This window comes from Argiope bruennichi, chromosome 11, assembly GCF_947563725.1.
Source record: "Argiope bruennichi chromosome 11, qqArgBrue1.1, whole genome shotgun sequence".
Taxonomy (NCBI): Eukaryota; Metazoa; Arthropoda; class Arachnida; order Araneae; family Araneidae; genus Argiope; species Argiope bruennichi.
In genome coordinates, this window is record NC_079161.1 from 20,457,047 (window position 1) to 20,481,382 (window position 24,336).

General features: G+C 28.6%; 1 protein-coding gene across 1 annotated transcript in view; it reads right to left on the reverse strand.

Annotated features, from left to right (window-relative positions):
• LOC129957047 (1-phosphatidylinositol 3-phosphate 5-kinase-like) overlaps positions 1-21,723 on the reverse strand; it is a 126,826-nt gene extending 105,103 nt beyond the window's left edge. Inside the window, exon 1 of the mRNA XM_056069171.1 lies at positions 21,597-21,723. The gene's annotated coding sequence lies outside the window, so the exon portion shown is untranslated. The remainder of the gene's footprint in view (positions 1-21,596) is intronic.
• Positions 21,724-24,336: the final 2,613 nt, after the last annotated feature.

Here is a 24,336-nt window from a genome sequence, read left to right on the forward strand (position 1 = left end):
TCCTGTGGTTTTCCAACAGATTTTTTTCTACCATCGCAATCAGTATTCTTCCTTTCATCCAATTTTCACGGATGGCTCGAAATCAGATGGTCATGTCGGCTGTGGCATAATATTTCCATCTGATACACTGAGCCACCGTCTTCATAATTGTTGCTCTGTTTTTACTGCTGAGTTGGTGGCAATTTTCTGTGCTCTACAGAAAATTTCACCCTCTACTCAGCGTAAATTTATTATCTACACCGATAGTATGAGTGCTTTGGAGACACTTTCGCATTACGACAATCGGACACATCCGATTGCTATTAAAATTTTGTTTACTTTGCGATTGCTGCAGAATGATGGGTTTCAAATAATTTTCTGTTGGATTCCGAGTCATGTCGGCATCTTGGGAAATGAGAGGGCAGACTTGGCTGCTAAATCTGCATCGACATTTTTGTGCATGGCTCTTCCCTTTTGTGATGTCAAAAGGTCCATTGTTCATCACTTCTCTTTTAACTGGCAAAAGTTATGGGATCTGCAGATCGGAAATAAATTGCATTCTGTTAAAACGGACATTGCTTTGTGGCCTGTTCATCCTATACGTGAGATGGATGTCAAATTGACTCGTCTCCGTATAGGGCATACGCGCTTCACCCATAAACATCTCATATTTGGAGAAAATGCGCCTAAGTGCAACAGTTGCAAAGTTTCTTTTACTGTTCATCATGTGTTAATTGAATGTCCTGTTTTTAATTCTTATCGTGCACGTTTTTTTACTTCGGCATCTTTAACATTGCAAGACCTGGTGGGTGAAAAATACCACCCAAATATTTTTAATTTTTTAAAAGCTATAAGTTTTTTCACTTGTATTTAGCATTTTTTTTCTCCTTTTGTGCTATAAAAGATTAAATGAATTACTTCTGTTTTGCTTTCTAATGAATCATAGTTTCGACTCTATTTGTATTTGTTTCATCTTTTTGCATGTGTTTTTATCTTTACACCGCTGATCTTGTTTTTTAATAAATGTATCTTTTATAAACATTTTTATAATTCTACCATTAGATTGGCGCAGCATGGCCAAGCATGGCTCTTGCGCCATAAAACTCAATCAATCAATCAATCAATCAATCAGCAGGTTGCGTTTGTTTCTAGCACTTTTTTAGGTTTGTCTTAATATTATAAGAGAAATTCGAAAAATATTTATATGGTTTTCCTAAAAATTTGAGAAAATATAAAAATTGCATATAAAATTAAATTATACAGGAAATTTCAATATTTAATAAATTAACAATGCTTACGTGGATTTTTTTTATATCGTGCAGACGAATTTTCATTAGTTTATTTCTATTCTTCGTGTAAAAATATCGTCTGCTTTATGCACAGTTTCAGTTAAATCGATTTGTTTTATGTTGTTAAATATGGAATTTTGGAATCCATTTTCCATTCAAAAAATCCTGAAATGATTTCAAGTAATAATATTATCCTGTTTCTTAATAAGTTAAATTTTCCAAACTTTGCATAATTTTCTCTTTAAAGATAAAATAAGATCGATTTAAATCGATTAAGATGAATAAAATTTAAAATTTTTCCCTATTAAAATAAATATAGCGGATATCTTTCCCTTAACATTTAAAACAGATCTTCAGACGATAAATAAAAAATCAGACGATATGTGAAAAAAAAAATCCGCGTAAATTATTAGTATTGATTGAAAAAATTCAGTCATTTTCTTTCTCTTGACGATGTTGGAGAGGATAATATTATTAGTCGTGTCAGACAGTGTTGCTTATTAAACAAGAATTTGTTTCTGTTGTTTTAATTTTTTTTATTTTATTTTAATTTTTTTAAATTAATATTTTTTCACTTAATTATTTAGAAGTTATTCATTTTACTTCTTATATGAATAGAAACGAATTGGAGAAAAAAAAAATGATTCGAAATTCAATATTATTTAGATTAATGAAATTTGATTTATACTAAAAAGGAAATTAGTTAAAAAAATAAAAGAAGCTAAAAAACATTTCTTAATTAGACTACCAAAAGGTGAAAAAAAATTCTCAAAAATTTGGTCATTAAAACAATATCGTAAAAACATAAAAATTTGAAAAGAAGCTTATATGAAACGAAGTTCTGAATCATTCATTAGAAATTAAGATATATAAGTGATTAGAATTCGAATTTAATTATTTCTAACAGCGCCACGCGTGTTTAAAGATTTGTTTTGTTGCTCCTATTTTGGATTTTTTTAAAAATTATTTTCTGTATTTTAATACACGAATAATTTTATGCTTTTTATTAATTTTTTCTTCAATAATTTATTTTCTAATACAAAAATATCAAGAGAAGAAACTTCGCACGTTTCATAAAATAATAATAATAATAATTCTTTATTATAAAAGATGTTTTCTTTTTCATTTTTTCTAGTTTTTTTTTCCCCCTCGATAAATTCAATTCTAGAAAACGATATTTTAGTTTATTCTTTAGTTCATTAAAACTTTTTAGAATAAAAAAAGGCTGATTCAAAAAAAAAAATCAAACTAATCTACTTATTTATTCGTTCTCTTTGAACTCATTAGATTTTTTTAAATACTTAAAATTTAAATTAAACTAAAATATTTAAATACTTCTAACACTTATCAAGTCTTTTATTAAGAAAAAAAAAAGTAAAACCGGCGTTTTTGACAGTAGGGCGCATGTTTCCTCCTACAGAAGCTCCTGACTCAGCAAACGATATTTTTTTGTTCGGTCACAAGTTGAGGAGAGTTCAGACGATTTCAGGTGAGGCCGTCCCCTCCCACGGACACCGCCCGCGAGAGTGAACAGCGCCGACACTGTTCTTTCAAACTATAATCAGCGGAATCCTCTCCCGATGTCTTCACCATTTTTCCTTTTTAGAATTTTCGAGATATTTGGAGAAAGCAAACGATTTTGTTGCACGAACAGGGAAGAGAAATGCTTACTTCCTGAAATATCTCCTTCCATTAGTTAAAGAAATTAACATTTTAATTAGTTTTCCTGATAAGAATCTTATCAAAACAGGTATTGCCAAACAGAAATAGTAATAGAAGGCAGTAATATTTCATCATATACGTGTAACGTTTTTAAGAATTGTATAAAGTGAATTTAATATTAACTATATTTCAACTCATTGTATGTTGTTTAAAGAAGGGAACCGATGAAATACTGATACTATCATTTTAGTTTAAGATCTTTTGGCTTATTACTTCTACTACATTGATTTCGATTCTGACAACCAAAATCGTTTGGCTGTTAAAACACAACTCTATTTATTAAAATCCATCTAAAATATTTAAAATATTGAAATACTTCTAAAATGTTTTAAATGGCAACATAGAAATTACTTATCTAATATTTTATACACATTTGAGGGCAGGATGTTACTAAAATAATTTAAATTTTATACTATTTTTGTATTGAAATATGCTGTAATAATGTTGCATATTCCTTAGAACTATATTTGGCCCAGTACTAGAGAGAGGATGTTACCGAACTAGATTCAATTTTGAATTATACAAACTCTATAAGCAACCACAGATAACACTGGTTATCCGGAGCAATAGGTTAAGATGGCTCTGCCATATCTGGAGAAGCCCTGAACACAGCTCCCTCAAAATATCCACTTTTAAAAATCCTATGGAATCCCGGGCCATAGGAAGACCTCCAACTAGATGGCGAGATTATGTGGAATCAACCATCTAACTCTCCGACCCGCCACGAAGGCACACGGATTTAAACCATAAAATCTGAATGACCGACCGCAGCAACAGCAACACTGGAGGGAACTGTGGTCGAGTCCTAAGGGCCGTCAACAGCCACGATACAACCCTCCCCGAAGGAAGTACGTCCCATCATCGATGGGAGGAGTCAGATCCTCCACATATTAGTGTACTCTCTAGGGTGGCGAGATCCAACTACCATGCCGGAAGCATCTCATCCTCATTTCGAGGTGCCCCCCCCCGGGTGTTGAGATTATGTGGAAAGAGACCTGAGTATATAGATGGAAGGAATTTGCGAGGGATAGGAAGAGCTGGAAAGTGCGTGTGGTTGAGGCAGCCAAGGTCTGCAAGAGGCTGTTGTGCTCATAAAGAAGAATGTTGCATATATGTTCGTACATTATATTTTACTAAGTCATATCACCGACCCACCCGAAGGCACACGGATAAAAAATTACTGAATGATCGGACCGCTGCAATAGTAACACTGGAGGGAACTGTGGTTGAATTCTAAGTGCCATCACCGGCCACGGTACAACCCTCCCCTAAAGAAGTACGTCCGTCATCGATGGGAAGAGCCAGAGCCCCACCTTCTCGTGTACCCTCCAGGGGGGCGAGATCCAACCACCATGCCGGAAGCATATCATCCTCATTTCGAAGTGCCGCCCCGGGGGTATTATATTTTAGAAAGGGCTAACATTTTTTTTAACAGAAGAATTTGTCAAATATATTATTAATCTACATGCCATATTCGATTAAGAAAAGAAGTCACACAATGAATTATAGTCGCGAAAAGAAGAAATACATATTTGGAACTGGGTTTCTAAATGTGATAATTATAGGAGTAGAACCAACTCAGGAAATTTGCTAACTGTTTAAGAAGCCAAATATTATTAGATTTATTACAATATGGAGGATGATGACAATGGAGCTACCAAAAGGATTTTTTTTTTAACCATTTGGTACCCGAAAAAGAGAGAAATCAAACTTAGGTGGATTGAATGTCTGAAAAAAGACTTGAAAGGTTATTAAAGTAACAAATTGGAAAACCTTAGCCAGGAAAAGAAAGAAATGGAATGAAAATAAAAGCAAATAATTATTACGATACTTTCAAAATCGTATCAAAATCGTATATATTTCAAAATCAGCTTCAAACAAATATAGCAATAATGATTACGGATACAATAATGATAACATAATAAATTAAATGAATAATTCTAATAAATCATATCGTAATTATTATTTTATATTCGAAAAATTATAGATAAATAATTAATTATACTTTATTTATTTAATAATGACCTTAACAATTAAATATAAACATACGTTTTAGTCTTAGTATTTTATAATTTATGAAATTTGTAACATAAAACTGAGCAACTAGGATTACAATTTTTAATCAATCTGTCCGTCGTCCTAGGAGCTACCGAATTGGGAATCCTCTGATGATGAATTCTAAATAAATATTATCCATAACCAAACGTTAGAGGGTTAACATTTTATACAGGAAAATTAGATCGACATGATTAAATTGTTTATTTCCTTAAAATAGCAAATTGCCAGATGTCAAATTAAATCAATTAATTGAAAATAAGACCGATGAAAACAGCGCTCCAAAATAACAACATCTGTATCAATAACAAATTAAATATGCCATTACATTATTAGCACGAATAACTTAATCCAGATCTAGATGTTGATATCGAGTCGTCAAATGTCACTTGTTTTCCCATACGAAAAATAATTGATGAAAAGTATTATGTTGTTATTTTTGTTTGTAAATAACATTCATAATCTGTTTTACTGACTCATTTAATCACATTCAAGTCCGTCAATAATTTTATAAGCGTTACGTATAGTCACACAGTTCTTAAAAAAAAACAAGCATATGCCCCTGAAGAAACACCTATCAGAATACATTAAAGAATGGAAAATAGGTCAAACGGTATTATTCCCCAATCTGACGACCCCTTTCCTCGGGGGAAAGGGAGAGAGCGTCGACCTTGATTCTTCATTCCGCTCTCCCCATACTCTAAAACCTGTTTCCGACGCTACACAATTTTCTCTAACGGTGAAGTCCATGAAATATTTGGACTAAATTTTTATAACTGTATTGCCGGGATTATCAAATAGGCAAAATAGATAACAGTCTAAAACAGTCTAACAGTTTCGAATTTTTTATGCCCCCCCTCTAGTATTCTTAGTGTAATTTTATTTGTCACTTTCGTTTGATTTACAAAGATCTTGTTTTCAAAATTATTGAAACTAGAATCAAATATCTTTTAAAATTCGGAATAATATTTTAACGATATTTTTTTCTCACACTTTCAATCTGGAAAATTATTATTTTTGTTGTTATTATTATTGTTATTTGCATTTGGTTGTATGAATTTAAAATCATCTTAACTATTATAATATCATTTAGAATATTCAGATAGTATTAAATCGTTCATCATATTTTATTTAAAAATAATTTTGAATTTATTTATTTTATTTTATTTTTATTTCTTTATTTTATTTCTTTCTTTCTTTATATTTATTTTTAAATAAAATTTTTCAAAATTTATTGTTGTATTTATTATTAAATAAATTTTTATTAAAATTTATTATTAAATTAATCTTTATTAAAATTTAATTTTTTATGCATTTTTCTTTAAATTTATTTCATTTTTTTAAATTTTTTTAATTTATTTATTTTATTTCTTTCTTTCTTTCTTTATATTTTTTTTTAAATAAAATTTTTCAAAATTTATTGTTAAATTTATTATTAAATAATTTTTTATTAAAATTTATTATTAAATAAATCTTTATTAAAATTTAATTTTTAATACATTTTTAAAAAATTTATTTCTTTTTTTAATTATTTTTATTTATTTATTTTTATTTCTTTTATTATTTATTTTTCTTTTATTTTTTTATATATAAAACATACAAAAAGAAAAATATTATAACTGTTAAAAAATTGGACCTCAAGATTTTGATGTTCAATCAAAATCTCACTTTGTTTGAACGGTCTATCTATTTTGAACTCCATTTTCATCCTTTTCTTATCTTAAAAACACATTTTTGGAATAATGTCTCGCTGCAAGTTTAAACACCCAAACAAAGAAAAATACCCAAGGAAAAATAACAACTAATTAAACGGTTGAAATTTAGTAGTTCTTTACAACAAATTTGTAAAATAATTTCGAAATTTAAGCGAAATCTGGAAGTTTGTTGAAACACATGTAAACATCATACCTCATAAACATAAAGGAAGATAAACATACAGATGGCATTTGGTATACAGATTTATCATCAGACTTGTGTGTGTTTATTACATTTTGAATAATATCTGTCAAAGAAGAGCAATTCTTTGGTCTGTATATCCCCGTGTGTGTGAAAACAATAACTCAAAAACTAATAACATAGATAAATGAAATTTGGTATGCCGTTTTGTGACCAAAGTGATAGATTTGCAGTGAAATTTAGTCTCAATAGATGAAAAGGATGGTTCCAAAATGCATAATCAGTTTTTTTTTCCTCCATCGTATTACGAAACACAAAATGTACCAAAATGCTTTATTATATACTCAATGACTTATGTTTATGCCCTGCTATGCCATTCGAGAGTTACTACCTTTCTCCCTAGCACGCATCAAGCCTCCGTTACGTTCAGGGGATGATGCAGAGGAGGATAGAAGCAGAACAGAAAAGAAGGTGTTGATTTTCTGAGCATGTGAGAAAGTCAGAGAAAGAACATCGCTACTAGTTCACTTTCGGATTATTGAAATCAGGTCTCAGAATGGTAGATAATAACAGAAATTTTATCAATTTCAATATTTCATAACATTTGCTATTTTAAAACTGTTTATATATCTAGAAATTACAATCTATGGGATAAAAATTCAGAAGAGCTAGTATCAGTATAAAGTAAGTATAATAAAATTTATATATATATATATATTCCCATCATGAAACATTAACCCTATAAGAATATTTTAATAAGATTTTTTTTCTTCAAATATTGAAAACTCTGAAGTTATTATGAATATTACACAGCGCTATCCAAGATTCTCCAACTTAGAATGGTTTTCCAAAATGAGACTTGAGTAAATTTCACTGCTAATTAAATCTGAGTAAATTTGATATGCTACTTAAATCTGTGTAAATTTAAACTGCTCATTAAATTTGAGTTAATTTGATTCACTAATTAAATCTGTGTGAATTTAATCTGTTAATTAAATTTGAATATATCTAATCTACTAATTAAATCAGGGTAAATTTATTTTGCTAATTAAATCTGAGTAAATTTAATTTTGTAATTAAATCTGAGTAAATTTTAATTTCTAATTAAATTTAAGTAAGTGATAATTAAATCTGATTAAATTTATATTGACAATTAAATCTGAGTAAATTTAGAGTTTTAGAAATTATTTTAGAGTTAAGAGCTTTTATGTGTAACTTCCTGGATCGGTTCAAAAAATCGAATTTGTGCTTGCCAAAAATATCGTTTATTGAAGAATGTGGATTCAAAGTTTTACTCATATCCAATATTTTGGTATAAGAATAATATGGCAAAATTTATATATCTAATTCTTTGTATTTTTCAATTATTGTATTGACAAACGTGTGGAAACATAGAAAACAATTATTTAAAAAGAATACAGATCTAAAAAAAATTCTGAAAAATCTTCAGTCCTTTTTTTTTTTTCAATGATTACATGCTTGTCTCATGTATACTTTATATATTATAAAATAATAATCCCTAATCTGTGAAAATAACCTCTATTATATCTTCTGGCGCAACATTTTTTTCATATGGCCTGATCTTATTTTCGGGAATTACCATCCTTAAGCCACAATAAGATTTAACACACATTTTAGTCTTGTAACGAAATCGAAAACGTTCAATTCAGTCATGATCTTAAGAACATAATCACTATTAATAATTATAATTCAATACTGTAAGTGCGTCAAGAAATAAAGGTAAAAAATAACATCTGCCAAAGAACAAGTAAAAATTCAGGATTTCAACATCGATTATCAGCCCCAGGCTAACAAGTTTGATAAGTCTCATTTTCAATGTTAATATGTTGCCAAAAGAGGCCATAAAAAAAAGAAGACGAATCAAAACAATTAAACTCTTCTAATGCCAGTGGCGGGAAAAGAACTGGAACGGGTACAAGAAATTAATTCAGTCGTCTGTGACGGATGCGAGGGTCCATTAAGGCCCCGGGACCCATCGGAGAAGAACTAATTATCGAAAATCGGCCTACAATCACAGAAATCGAATTGTTATCCCGATAATCGGGGTCAAACATGAAATGGAAACTGTTTTCCACCAAAAAAAAGGATCGATTTTTGATTCTGAAAGCAAAGGGTATTAGAATTTGAACTCATTACACAATTTTTTTTCTTTCTTAGTTTTGTTTCAGTCATTATGGGTTTTTTCCCCTCATACAAAAGTAATATCGTTGATTAAGGTTGCATACTTGAAAGATCATTTTAACCTTCTCCAAAAAAAGAAAACAAAAAAAAGCATAAATGAGCTTATTTTAGCATTATTTGTCTTAATAAAAAAATCTAATTCTTCATAAGGTTAAAACAAATGATAAAGTCCATATTTAATCTAAGGAATAAAATTGTATTCTAAGCAAAATTAAAAGAATATTATTATTAGCTTAGTGCAGTTAAAAAAATAAACTATTTTATCGAAAGTGGTTTTTTTTTTCATTTATTAAATGTTCAGTTTACACTAAATAAAATAATTCAAAGATTCCTAGTTTCAACTGAAATTATTTAAGCTATTATACAATAACTCATACATTTTTCATGAAGAAAATATTCTTACAAAAAGTCAGAACAAATGATAAAAATAAAGTTGCAGTCTTTTTTTTCAGAAAGTCTTTTTACTAAACATGCTATTTACTCGCGTATAAAAATAAAAATAATATTTTTGCAATTAGGCAATGAAATCAAAATTATATTCTCAATTAATCGTTAGCACAAACTTTTTAGAGCTATTTTTTAAAAATCATTTTAATCGATTGATTAATTTATCACCATCGATTACTATACAGTATAATATGATGACAACTATGCAATTACAAATCAAATATAAAAAAACAATCCTTATAAGAAAATAAAAGAAAAAAATTCAAAATTGCAGTATTCCAAAACAAGTTATTACATTAATTTGTTTGTTAACTTTTGCACAATAAACGACTTGTTCTTAATTAGAGTTAAAATGGTGAACTATAAAATCACAGAATTGTAATTGGTCTAAATAATAGTCTCTAAATATAAAAACTGACTGAAAAACAATAAATATAACTATTTAAATTTTCTGTTGTTTGCAATTACTTAATAATTCATCATTTTATTTTATTGTTTATTATTATTTACACTCAAGAGCGAATTATTAAATAAATAAAAATAAATTTAATAAAAACGTTTTTTTCAAAAACTCGTTTGGTGAAAAATAGCTCATAAAATTTCTATTTAGGAAAAAAATCCTTGTATTTCAATTTTTTTCTACTTTTTAGAGTTTTATTGATAATGCAATATTATAAGTATTATGGAATCAAGAAATAAATATTTAACTTAAATTCATAACAGGTGATATCATATATACAGAATAAAAATTTAATTAAATGAATCGATTAACTGATACCAAAAAGTTATTAAAATTACATTGATTTATAATTTATTATTAAAAGTAATACGGTGTCAAGAAATATTTTTCTTAAATTCGCAATAGATGGTGCCACATATACGAAATCGAAATTTAATTAAATTAATCGACTGACTGATAACAAAAAACATTAAAATGACATATTGTCTTTGAGAACTCACAAATGTACAAAATTTCGAAACTGTAACATATTAGGGATGTAATGAAAAATCGGTTATTAAATTCGATCTTTACAACATAAAACAACTAGCGTTAAATATATATATATATATATATATATATATATATATATATATATATATATATATATATATATATATATATATATATATAAATGTAATATAAAAGATGAGGTGGCTTTTTTTCCTGTAGTCTTAAATGAAATATGATAGATAATCTGTTTAAATTTATCAGAACTTTTTTAAAAGTTAAAATTTTTTCCATTTATATTTATTTAATAAAGTGAAAATAAAAATTTTTGCTAGTGAGAATTTTTTTTCTCTAAGCATTCGCCTTTCCGTAACACAAATAAAACTTCGCGAACGAGGAAGCGTTGGATTCCCACAACATATACCACTCAAACGCTTTTCCGCAGAACGTTTATTTTTGACAAATCGCATTTAATATGGTGCTGTCACAAAACATCCAATCGCATTGATATACCTAGCACTCATAAATTGTGGGAACGGTTCAATGCACGAGTCTCCAACCCGCCAGCGTCCACAGGATGACCGCTTCAACGGAAAAGGAAGTAGTATGTTATTGTTTGGGAAGATGCGTTTTTCCATGAAATGACGATTTCGGAAAGTGATGAGAGATAAGTCTATATATACTCAATGCAATTCCTATAGGCAAATAGAGCGATTCAAGGCAGGACAATCATTGAATTGATAGGAACGAAGACACTCTTTCGATTATTATTCTCAAATATTCAGAGTTGCCATAACCGACAAGGATTGATCGAAATTTAAGTGCTAAGTAAATTGAGCACGAAAAAAAATGGTTTAGTACTGATTTATAATAATCCGACAAACAGATAAACAAAGTTCCAGCAGCATGATAGGATGAACATGTATGTGGTTGGTAAACCATTCAGACAAGACAAATTTTAACCACTTAACATACAACCGGTATTTATATATATAACGTAAATAATTAAAAATAGTGGTAATAACCAAAGAATTAAGCAAAGCGATTATGTTACAAATAGTGATAAGAATGTTGTGCATTAAAAATAAGGGTAACAAATAGTGATAAGAATGTTGTGCATTAAAAATAAGGGTAACGAATAGTGATAAGAATGTTGTGCATTAAAAATAATGGTAACGAATAGTGATAAGAATGTTGTGCATTAATATAATGGTAACAAGTAGTGATAAGAATGTTGTGCATTAAAAATAATGGTAAGAATTTTGTGCAGCCAAAAACACTTTCATTAATAAAAGATGCAGGGCTAATTTTTCCCCCCCAGTCAATTAGTATTTTAATATTCATTCTACTCATTTTAATTACAACTTTTTTCTTCTGTGACCACGATCTTTACTACTAATAAAGATGAATGTGTCTGCACATTAAACTATAAATAAGTGCTCTACGACAAATGGTGCTCTAAAGGATATACCATTTGACCTACATTACGGATATAGCACACATTTAACTTGGTGGAAAATCTTATCTTCGCCCAGCATTCTATAATTTGGCATTTCACTTCTGTTCAAGGAATTGTTACTGTTTTATAGTATATTCACAATACCTGTACCTTGAATCGATTTCTATCTTGAATCGATTTTTTGAAATATTCTATGAATATTTTTTTGGAATTCTACAAAGAGAACAATCCACGGAAATCACAAGAAAACATCACTTCAAAAAGTGTAGTTAAAGTCCCCGACTGGAGGTCAATGTACTACATTGACCATCTTCATTCTGATGTATAATTTGGAAAGTAGGAATGTGCACTTTGGAACGATTTTTTTTGAAATTTTAATTACTTAAGTTGAATTTTAGCATTTTTATGCGATAGCTATCAAAAATATTACTGCATAATAATAAATTTCTCATCGTTTGAAAATTTAAAAAATTTTTTTAATGAACCAATTTAATATTTGTGAAAAACTCTACTGATTTTTTGCCAATTTTTTTGTCTAATATTCTACAATCAATTACATTGCTGTCCTGAAAATAAAACATTTTCATTGTTTCATCGAATATTTAATCGCGTGATTTTTCCCCCATTGTTATAAGCTAAAGAAATAAAATTCTGTTTAATATTTGTGCAGTCTACTACACAATTTAAAAAAAAGCGAAATTGAAATATTTCTGAGACGATTGCTAGTCGTAAGACGAAAGATTTCCGTTATTCGGAAAAGGTAAACAAACTGGAAAACAATTCATTAGTATAGTTATAAACAGTATGTTTAAAAGTAAAATTAACAAATAATATTGTTTTAAACTCATCTGTTGTTTATTAAAGCTTTATCTTTCCTTTTTTGTCACTATTTCACCATCAATTGTAATATAAATACTTACTAAGACGTAATAATTTTCCTTAAATATTTTAGACAATACTGGCAAAGCAAACCTCAAATGTCATGGATCAGCTGACTCGCTTTCTACCAAACACAAAGCGAATAAAACGCAATGATTGCATAGATTTTTTTTTTTATATAATAGAGAGATATTAGTGAGTAAAGAATATTTTACTACGATTAATAGGTTAAAAAAACTGTATAAAAATTTAATTTTTTTTTCATAAAAAAGCTTAATGAATGGAACAAAATAAAATAGAATTATTTATGCCATTTAAAGCAATTTTACAACTAGAAGTGTAAGCTATGATGGCTTAGAAATTAAGATATTGAGATGCTATTAAAGTGTACTAAATTGAAAGTATCGAATTTAATTAATGATTGTGAAATTCTTTTATTCTTTTTATATTTACCCTAGTAATCTGCACCAGTAGGTGTCTGGGACATATGTTTCTAGAAGTTTCGGTCCCGATTATATTTAGATTCCTAACCGCAAAAACGAGAATGAGAGCAAAGAAACAAAGCTAATTCATGTAAGAATTTAGAACGGAAATGCTATTCTAATATGTTATTAGGCGCAATAAATAAAATAAATTAGGAGACCACAAACGGCCAAAAATGTTCATTTGTCATAACAGGGACAAGACTATGTACTTTACATGCAAAATAGGGAACCAAAGTTCCCATTATGAACAAGGGCCATTTGAAGCATGCTTAAATTTTGAGAGCTCAAAAATTTCACATAGATTTTTAAATTCTCGTGCTGGAAGTATAGAGAAAATATTAGAATGATCAAAAAATTCAAACTCGAAATTTTGAATTTAGCATTTAAAACTTCCTGTATTCGAAGCACATATTTTTTGGCATTATGCATCCGCCTGTCTGTGACAAAGATAACTCAAAAACACTGTGAGCTAGACGGATGAGATTTGGTAAGGTGTCTTTACAATAAATTTATATATTGTTACGAAATTTCCGGAGTTCGTTTGGATAGTGGGAGTTGTATGGTGTGAAGAACGCTCAATCACCAGGTTGCAGTACAAAATAAAACAACGACGTTTATTTACACGAAGACACACAGGACAGCACAAAGAACTATATACAGCACAGAAGACGATTATCTTCAGCCGAGACGTGCAGCATACAGACTCTACCGCAGACAGTAGCACACAGCTTAGTTCAGCACTACCTTCACTCCGTCGCTGCTCCGCTTATCTCTGGAAGGCCAGTTCTTTAACGTCGGTTCCGACTACGACGACTCCACTGGTTCGCGATTACCGCGACAGCCGCAGGCTGCTCCTTTGATAGGTCTCAGGAGGCGGGGCAAGAAGCCTCTCAACCAATCAGGAACGTTCGAGGCGTATCTCGGTTCCTACTAGACGGATCGGGAAACTTCTCGATGATTCGGGTATAACCTATTTTGGCGCCAAAGTCGCCAAGTTTGTTGCCAAGCTCTGGGACCTCCTATGGAACCAACTATGCTGGGAAGCCGCCTCACAGGTTCGTAACAATATATATATATTGTCACAAATTTGTACATTTCGCTCTGTCAAATTTTGAATGAAATCCATTCATAGGAAGTCTGTCTAAATAGAAGTTAATACGATAGCTACAAAAAAAAGAGAGCCAAATGGATGAAATTTGGTATACATATTTAATATTTATACTCTAGACACAGTTTTGAGCCCAATTATAAAAAGTTGACTGTCTGTTAGTCTGCACTTTCAAAAGCATATAATACGCAAGCTCAAAAACGTAGTGTCTTAAATATATCAAATTTGGTATGAGATTTTGTGTCTACAGTTGTACTTATATGTCAAATTTTGGCTTCAATCGATTTGGAAAAACATGACTAAAACACAAATCGATTGCTGATGATGATGTCATGTCCGAGTTACCACGGAAAGGGGTTGCAGTAGCTTCTGAGGGTAAAGACCCCTGAGCACCCGAGGGCAGAAGTCTAATTTCTTGCTTATGAAACTCATACACATTCGCCTGCACAACCCCTTTTTACCGGGGGCACATTCACACACCTCACAGAAAGAACACAGACGGGGAACAACCATGCCCGAAACCGCGATTCGAACCCGGGACGCCCAGACCACGGAGAAGAACGCGCTACCCCTATGCCAGGACGCCTACCACAAATCAATTTTCGGACACTATTAACTGCCTGACAGAGATGCATCGTCGAAAAACTCGCCAAGGATGACACGATAGATTCAGTAAAAATGCTAAATTCACGCCAAAGGTTAATATTTCTTAGCTATTGTACGCCAATGTTATGTAAAACATTTCACTTTACCCTAAGTCAACAATTTTTTTCCTTTATTAATTATGGAGCATATGATTATACAAAAGACAATTTTTCCTCATTTTAGAATTTAAAAAGTATACCTTTCAATTATGCCAATTTTTTTCAATTATGGCGTGCTATTTTTATCTCTAATTTTAATAAATTTCTAAAAATATTTAAGAAATACATTTATTGAATACACTTATACATTTACATTTGCAACAATGAATAAACAAAAATACATTTATACATTTGCAACAATGCATTTATTGTTTTAGTATAAATAAATATTTTATATGTTTTTTGTAAGTGTTTGTTTCGGTAAATACATATTCCGCAAGCACGTTATTGCTGTTGAATATTTTAAGCAAATTATAAAAATAAAATATAAGTGGAAGAATGAAATCGAACATGCTTTGATGTTTCATTCTAGAAGTTTGAATATCTTTTATATTTTCCATTCAGATTGATTTAGTTATGTAAAATTTTTAACGCGGCAAATTCCAAACAATTCTGCAGTATGAAAAACAGTCGCCTAAGGCGGCTAAAATAGATGAGACGGGAAATAAAAATTGACAATGCGAATAAGTAGTTCGAAAACATACTAATCACGCGTTATTATATTACAAAATATATCTTACATCAAAAAGAGCAAGGTTAAGATAATGCTTGACTGATTTTTTTTATTTGGAAAAACAAAGAGGAATTTATTTTGCATATTTTGAACATTAAATCCTGTTGAAAGGTCACTTTAACTCGAGAACATCGCGAAAAAATAAGAAAAACAGATAAAAGAAAACGATAAAAACAATGAAAAAAATTCATTGCAAACTTTGAGAGGCATGCAGTTTTCGATTTTATGCAAAAAGTGCAGAATTGATTTAAAATCAAGGATCAGCTCTTATCCGTGTTTCTTTCGGTCACAGATTTCAACCGTAAAATTGCTGCCAAATCCTTCAAGAGAAAACTTTGTTTTAAATTCAGAATTATGCATTAAAGTATTAAAAACATTATTTTTGTTTTGTATACACAAACAAAAGTTGCTCGCATCGTTTGAAATAGTTTTTTCGTGCAAGGTTAATCTGGTTTCAATCCCAAGGTTAATCTGGCCAGGAAAAATTTATTATTTAATTTCTCTTCTGAAAGGTTTTTTTTTTTTTTTTTTTGGCGAAATTTGAAATTGTGGAATTTGAAAGAAGATACTAATAAAGCTCTAAATTTTTTTATAAAGTCTTGTGAAGTTATTATTGGGGAAAAATGGTAACATATTTGAAAATGGAATCAGAGACATGATTGTTTTTTTTATATTCATTACTTATTTTAATAAATACTTATTTTCGCAAAACTTGAAGCGGACCTTCCAAGGATCGATCGAGACCTTGATTTATATGAAAATCATCCTGCTTGGAATTATATGAGGACTCTTTTCTAAAAATAATTTTGCTTTTGAGCAATGGATTAATGACGTGGACGACAAATGAGTTATCACGTATACATGGTAGAATTTCAATGAAACCGATCCCGTGAATTTCTAGTACCAAATTCAAGATTGCCAGATGACGGTGGCATAACGGACCAACTTCGTAAAACATCAATATTATTTCGTTCAAAATGCTTCTGAAAATTTAAACTCTTAAATGTTTTTCTAATGTGAATGAAAAGCATATCATGTGATTAACTAGAAAGATCAGGGTTCATATAATATAAATAGGGGCAGCTCTTACGATAGCTCGTCATCATAGAATATATTCATAATTTCCTATTAAAAGAAGGGAAAGTTATAAGGCACTGGTTCACAGAACTCTTCCTGGTGTTAAATTATTTACCTAAATGTCACATTTCCTCTGCTTTCTGGTACTTATTTACCTGATCTCGCTCCATGCGTTTTTTTTTTTTTTTTTTTTTTTTTTTTTTTCCTGAGGAAAAATTTGCTGAAGAAGTAACTATTCTTAAATTCTGAATAAGTACAGCGATGAAGGCCATTGGTGTGGGTGGCAAAGCGGGATTCTAATCCATATTTACATTCTTGCACGAGCAACTATAAAAATACAGCTAAGCAAAGTAATTATTTCGAAGCAAATACTAAATAAATAAGTTTTAACTGTACTCATTCTTTCGTATTGAAACAAGCCATGGAATTTTTAAAAAAATATTAATAAATAACCCAATGTATATGGAATATTGATAGGAATCTTTAAAAAATCCAAATTGTTTTAAGTGAGAAGCCGTATGAAATTCGATTTTCAAATTTTGGATCCAAATAAAATTGATAATGCTATTTTAACGGTATTGATATTTTTACAAAACTCATATAAAATTAGCCGTTAATTTTAATAAAAGCTTTGTCAGAGGTGTCAAGCCAAGTAATGTTTATCCTCGACTTGGAATGACATAAAACGCCTCCATTTGCCACTATGGCATTCATTGTGGGCTTTTTTTAGTACTGTCTGTGTAATTCTTATTTTTTTCTCAATTATACCTAAAGACTCTTATTTAGAACGGAAGAGTATTATTTCACTGTAAATTTTATTAAATTATTCCCCTCTTGATGATTTAATAATAACAATATGCTAGAGCTAAGTCTAACATCTATATCATTTAATATATAGATGCTCCAATAATAATTTGACTTATAAAAATTTTCATATTTTCTTTGCAACATGAATCTTGAATTTATTTCATTTTGAGGCAGGAGGATACATTAAAAAGTAGATTATTTGTGAAATTATGATTTTTAAAAAAAAATTCATATTCTTAATGTTAGAATAAATTTCTTTATAAAATCATTAGAATTTGTTTTTGCGCCTGTCTCTTAGGAAGCTACACTGATTTTTATATTTTCTTTTACATACGTGTTAATGCTATTTTATATCCTTCGATGTTTTTTTTTAAATTCTAATCTTTGGTAGCATTTTCTTACGACAAAACTCATAAATAAAAATCTAATGCATATTCTTTTAATACAAATTTAATCAAAATTGTATAATCATTTCTCAATATGTTCTGCAGTTCCTGAACTGGAGAATAAGTAATATATTCATTTAGAAATGTTTTATAGTTGTTTTAGTGCTACTCAATGTAAAAAAAAAAAAATCGTGTTATTTATTAGACGAACCCCATTATTTAAAGATTAGATAGAAATAAGCTGACTTTTTTAGTTCAATAATATATTTTCAATATTCAATAATTCATTCAATACAATTCAATATAGGTCATATATTTCTTAAGCTATTTGCAAAATTTTAAGTGGTTTCATTTGATAAACCTCTAAAGTAGTAGATTTCTGCTTTATATCACTTTTTAGCCGAAAAAAGGCACTTTTTTCCAATTTTTAAAACCTTTTTGACACTTAATTGGTATATTTTGGTTTCATAGATATCTTTTTTCCTATCTTTTTTATGCAAATATTCAAAAATATAACTACTTTAGAACGTTTTCCAAAAAATTCCTCCCGAACGTAGTCACATGTCTTAAGCCACAATAGATAATCATTTTTATTTATTCTTATAAAAATTACGAATTGTTCTTCCATGGACTTTTTTTAGTTTCTACTCATCTTTGCATCTGAAATTTACTTAAAAAATTTCCCTCTCTCTATAAAACAGTAACTCATTGTTATTTTTATAGATTAAGTTAATTTTCCATCAGCATCATGTCATCATTTTCTCCTGCTTCTGACAAAATTATATTATTGTTTCTTTCTATAGAACAAAATAATTCGCAAAACGTGACTCTGAGTCATTTAGTCGAATTACACTATTGCGGGAAACAACTGCCTCAAATATATTTCAACTAATCTAAAATTCTGTTAACAATGGGACTATTTATAGAATAATAATCCGATGTTGGCAACATGAGAAAAGTAAATAATGATGATAATGTTTGTTCTTATGATTCTGAAATCCAGTTTAGAAATTTAATCGAATATATAGCGAATAAAAATTTCGTTTAGAATAAATATTAACCGAGTCATTAAATTTAAAAAACATCATTTAATCATGTACATACATGACATTGGTTAGGTCATGGCAGAAATCTGAATAAATATACAAATATAAGAGAGATAAAAAAAAAAAAAAAAAGCGCGCAGTCTTCAAGCGAATAGCAAATACAGAAGAGATGTCTGGAGAGCAGCGTCTCCTCATATTTTTATTTAGGTTTAATTTTGATATATATGCATATAGAGAGAGAGAGATACAGAAAATATATTAACGTATAATATTGTAAAAAAAATACTAATAAAAGTAATAAAATTGTTGTAAAAAGTATGCTAAAAATGTGAAAATGAAAGTTGTTACTTTTGGAACTGTACCTTAACCATATCCAAGCAATTATATCCAGATATATATCTCAAACAGTAAGTATGTCATTGTTAAAATTAATTGTTTGGATTTTTTTTTTTTTTAATTCAGATAACTTATACGGACTTTACTTTTCACGGATATTTAAATCATCAAATAAACGTACGTTGCATGATGCCCAGTTTCAAATATAAAATAAGTGCCCTCTAAATTTCATGTTAACATATAATTTTCTTCTATCAATTTCAGTTTTAGCGATCATTTTTTCGCCAGAAGCTTTCAAAGTTTTACCGATTCGATGATAAAGAACAGATAAATAACAGTGAAAAATCAAATAAGGGAAAAAATAAATCATATTCCTTATATAAAATTTAAAAAAAATTCAAATTGATGTTATTTATTAAAGACTGATTGTGTTTAATAACATTCAAATTTAATCGATACTTTACATTTAATTGAGTGGGGTTCCTAAAGCCGATACTGTAAAATTCAGAAACTATAAATAAAATTAGAAATGTATGATTAAAAATAAGAATTTCTCGAATATCTTTAAAAAATAATTCTCCAAAAGTTAAATATTTTTTTAGCTGAAGAAATTAATATTTATCCTTTTCTTCAAATTTTTCAGTGGCATCACATTAAAAAGCTTATTAAATGATAAGCCCAAAACGTAGAACGAAATAAACTATTTTAGCTATTTAAACATTATGTATAAAAATGTTGCGCAATCAACGAATATGACTTTAAATTATTTAAGCAAAATTGCAACACAATCATAATGTAAAAATTTATAACAAAATAAAATAAGTAGTGATATTTTGAGAAATAAACTTGAATCTATAGAAATACACTTAAAGATAGCTTTTATTAGAAATATTTATGATATTTGTTTAAAAAAACATCCACAAGAGTTAATATATTTTAACTATTTGCACCAATGTTTAAAATACTATTATTTACTTTTAAAAATATTTATTGGAAAATCTAATTTTTAGAAATTAGAAAATAACTAAAGAAAAGCATTAATTCTTATTTTGTAATCCAAAATAAAAGAACATTGTTTTTAAAGTCATCATTCCTAATAACACACGTTTTTAGTTTTAGATTAATAATACTGAAGACAAATTACAGAAATAAAACTATTGATGGTCGAGGAATAATAAGATTTTATAGCGTTATAAAATAGCTTTTATTGTTGTTATTGAAAATCCAGTGATCTATAACACGATTTGTCTGAGAGACGAATATTTTGATAAATGTATTCTTTACGAATCTACTAAAAATTTGTAATATACTTCTAGAATGCTACTTTGTTGTAATATTCTAATTTCTTGTTTGCCATTTTTCAAAATATCAAAAACGAACAAATCTACAACCAATTAGTCCAACATTTTTGAGCCTAAAAACAATCGTTATCGTTTCTTTGCTGGCTTCATCTTTTTGGATATATTTATTGATAAAAGAAACCTTACACGTGCTAATACAAAGAAAAATTGATATTGTTATTTGTTACTATATTTTAAATCTTGGATGCAATTTTTTATAAACCGTAAGTTTATTGTCAAGAGTTTAATTAATTAACTGAAATAAGAAATTTTTGCTGAAAATAGAATAAAACAAATTATAATAAATGAAAATAAAATTTCAAATTAAAAAAGAAAAGATGAATTCTAATCTAATTATGATTATTAGAAATGAACAATGAATTTAGAATAAATAAAATGACATAACTTTTCGCGAATTTTCTTTAATGTTCTTATTTGAAAGAAGAAAAGAAAAAAAAAAGTTATGACGAGTGATTTTAGATGTTTTTAATTTACAGTTTTTTTTTTTTAATTCATTTATAAAGGAGAGGGGGGAAGAGCAATTTTTTTTCAGAATGTTATAATTTAGTTTTAAAAGTATCTAGAATAAATATTCCTGCATGACTGAATTTATTAAACGATTATTATTCATAAGAGAAATATAATTACTAATTTATAAGCATAAATGAAAAAAATAAATATAAATGAAATTATAGACAGCATTGAAGATGTAGTTTCCGCATAAAAATAAAACTCGAAAAGAAATGAAAACACTTACCAAAAGTGGCTTGTTTTTAAATGTATCCTACACATACATGCAGCTCAGTATTTAGATATCCATTGCAGAGCACGAGTAAGTGTGTTTTCGGTCTAAGCTGTTACGCACGGTCTGTTTGGATTCGAAACTGTCCCAGCTGTTCAAGCAGACCGCACAGATGGCGCTTTCCGCCACCTGTCCGGAAAGAAGGAAGACCGGAAACACGCCACTCAGGTTGGGGGGAAAACTTGGAACCATTCGTGTGCTCAGTATTCCATCAGTGTGTTTTAGGGCCTCTTGGAAGTAGGTGTTTCCGACTCAGAAATTGTACTTTGTTTGCTGTAACGCACATTAAAATCTCGCTATAACGAAAGAGATTTTATTCTTTATGAAATCGCATTTCTTTTAGCAAAATGATATGATGAAAATAATGTAATTAAAATAAACTATTCCCATAAATGTTTAAAAAATCGTAATAATTTTACATTTTATTTATGTTGTAAAGATCAATTGTTACCTAGTATTTTGGTTAATGAACAAAAAAAAAAATGTATAGCATTTACTTAAATATTATCATTTTAAAATGACTCCAATGGATTAAAATGTCACTTGTAACTTACTTATTAATTTATTTACATTGCGCACCGTAATTGAAAAATGGAATTTCCAATTTTTGATTTTGAAATGGAAATATTTGAATTACAAAAAATTTTGTAGTAAATACAGCATTTACAAGATTTGAGAGTTTCTATATTAAACAAAATATGCATATTGTATTAATAAATAATTTCCGCGTGCTAAATTCTAATAATATTGCTACATTTATCGAGGAAAACCAATTTTAATGTACCTCTATTGAAATTAGGACTCTAAATCATGAAGATTTACTTCATACTTTAACTCTCTATATCTCTTATAAACTTAAAAGTTACTTACTTTAATTACATTGATATTTTTCCAATAAGGCCTATTATACATAAATTACGTTAAATAACCGCCTTTGACGACTAGCTAATTTTCTGGGATTAATGATTACTAAATTTTTTTTAAATATTTATTTAACTTGGTCTTTTAATGTCTTCCTCAAAAAATATTTCCAAATCTTGACAAACATATAACTCATATAATTTTAGAAGCCTTATATATATCTGTTCATTATGATATGCATTACTTTTTATTTTTATTCATTCAATTACATCAGCAGCAGTACTTAAAAATGAACTATAAAAATTATAATTAACTTTATAAACTTTAAACTATTACTTAATTCTGATGAAAAACAACAAAACAAAACTAAATAACAGCAACAAAATTAAAAAATTTTTAGCCTTACTTAAGAACATGCCAAACCCATGGAAAAAAAAAAAGTGAATACAATGAAGTATTGTAGCAACAATGAAAACGATTTGAATTTCACTTCAGCAATGAAATATAATGTTGTAAAATATGCTTAAAATATTTTTTTAAGTTTAATTAAAAACTCAAAAATAAAACTATCCGGCAAAAAAAAAAAAAAAAATGGTTTCATTCAAAATATAAAGTTTTCAATTTTTTGATGAATTATTAAATTTAAATAATTCATAAGAATAATTGTTAAAATTAAATATAATAATAATAATTATTGAGAAAAATAATTAAATTTTAAAAAATTTCAATTTTACGGTGACGTAAAAAGTATTTTTTTTAATGTAATATTGAAGATAGGTAACACTACCGACGTTTTTCTCCATAAAGAACATAGAATTAAATAGAGTTTTTGATATTTCTCACGAAAAATGGGACTGGTGGAAGGAGGGCAGGCTGCCATTGAAGATTATTTCATCAAGAACATGCCGAAAATTATCATGCCTACTATCACGATCTTTCATAAGAAATAACAATTTGAGAAATCGAATGTATGGTAAAACCTGGACTTCCAGGATTATCTATTTCAAATATAAACGTAGGGAAATGGATTTAGTTGTTGGCGCTGGAGGTATGTGTGTGTAAGGGGGGTGGGAAGGGGTAGGTGACCATTGATGATGTATCAATATATCGTAAGCTCACACATGAAATAAAATTTTGAAAATTCGGTAAGTTTGGATTGAGCAACTCTGTATAGGCTTTTCCCTTAAACAACATACAGAGAAGTATTGTTTTTTGTGATTCTCTCTAAAGAGATCATTAAAGACATATCAAAATGTCATGAGTTTACACCTAAAATAAAAACTGGCTAAATCAGACCAGTAATTAGACCTGTTGAACATATCCTTATATCTAAAATCATAAATTAGACGATAAAAATTGGAAGGAACCTAAGCTTTGGAAAAAAATAGCCATTGCTATTTTTTTAAAAATCAATATAATTTTTTCTGGAGAAAAAAATTGTAAACCATCTTGCATATCTTAAACTTTGATTAGAATTAGTAAAAGAATTATCCTGCTTTTTATTTTTTTTCTCCAAAGTTGGTTTTTTTTTTATTTCAGACTTTCAATTCATAAAATTCAGTAAGCTTGGCAATAATAGTCTGCGACTTGGTGTATAGCAATTTTTTTACTATTTCTTCATATTGTTATCATACTATTACTATACTTACTATATATTACTATATACTTACTATTTCTTCATATTGTTACTATTTCTATTTTTTAGTATTTCTTCATATTGTTCATTATTTGTTGAGAATTAAAAAAAGAAAGTAAAAAAAAATATGTTACAAGAAAATTCAAAATATTCATTGCAAAATGTATTAATTCAATTTTGCAATTGAACTAATTTATT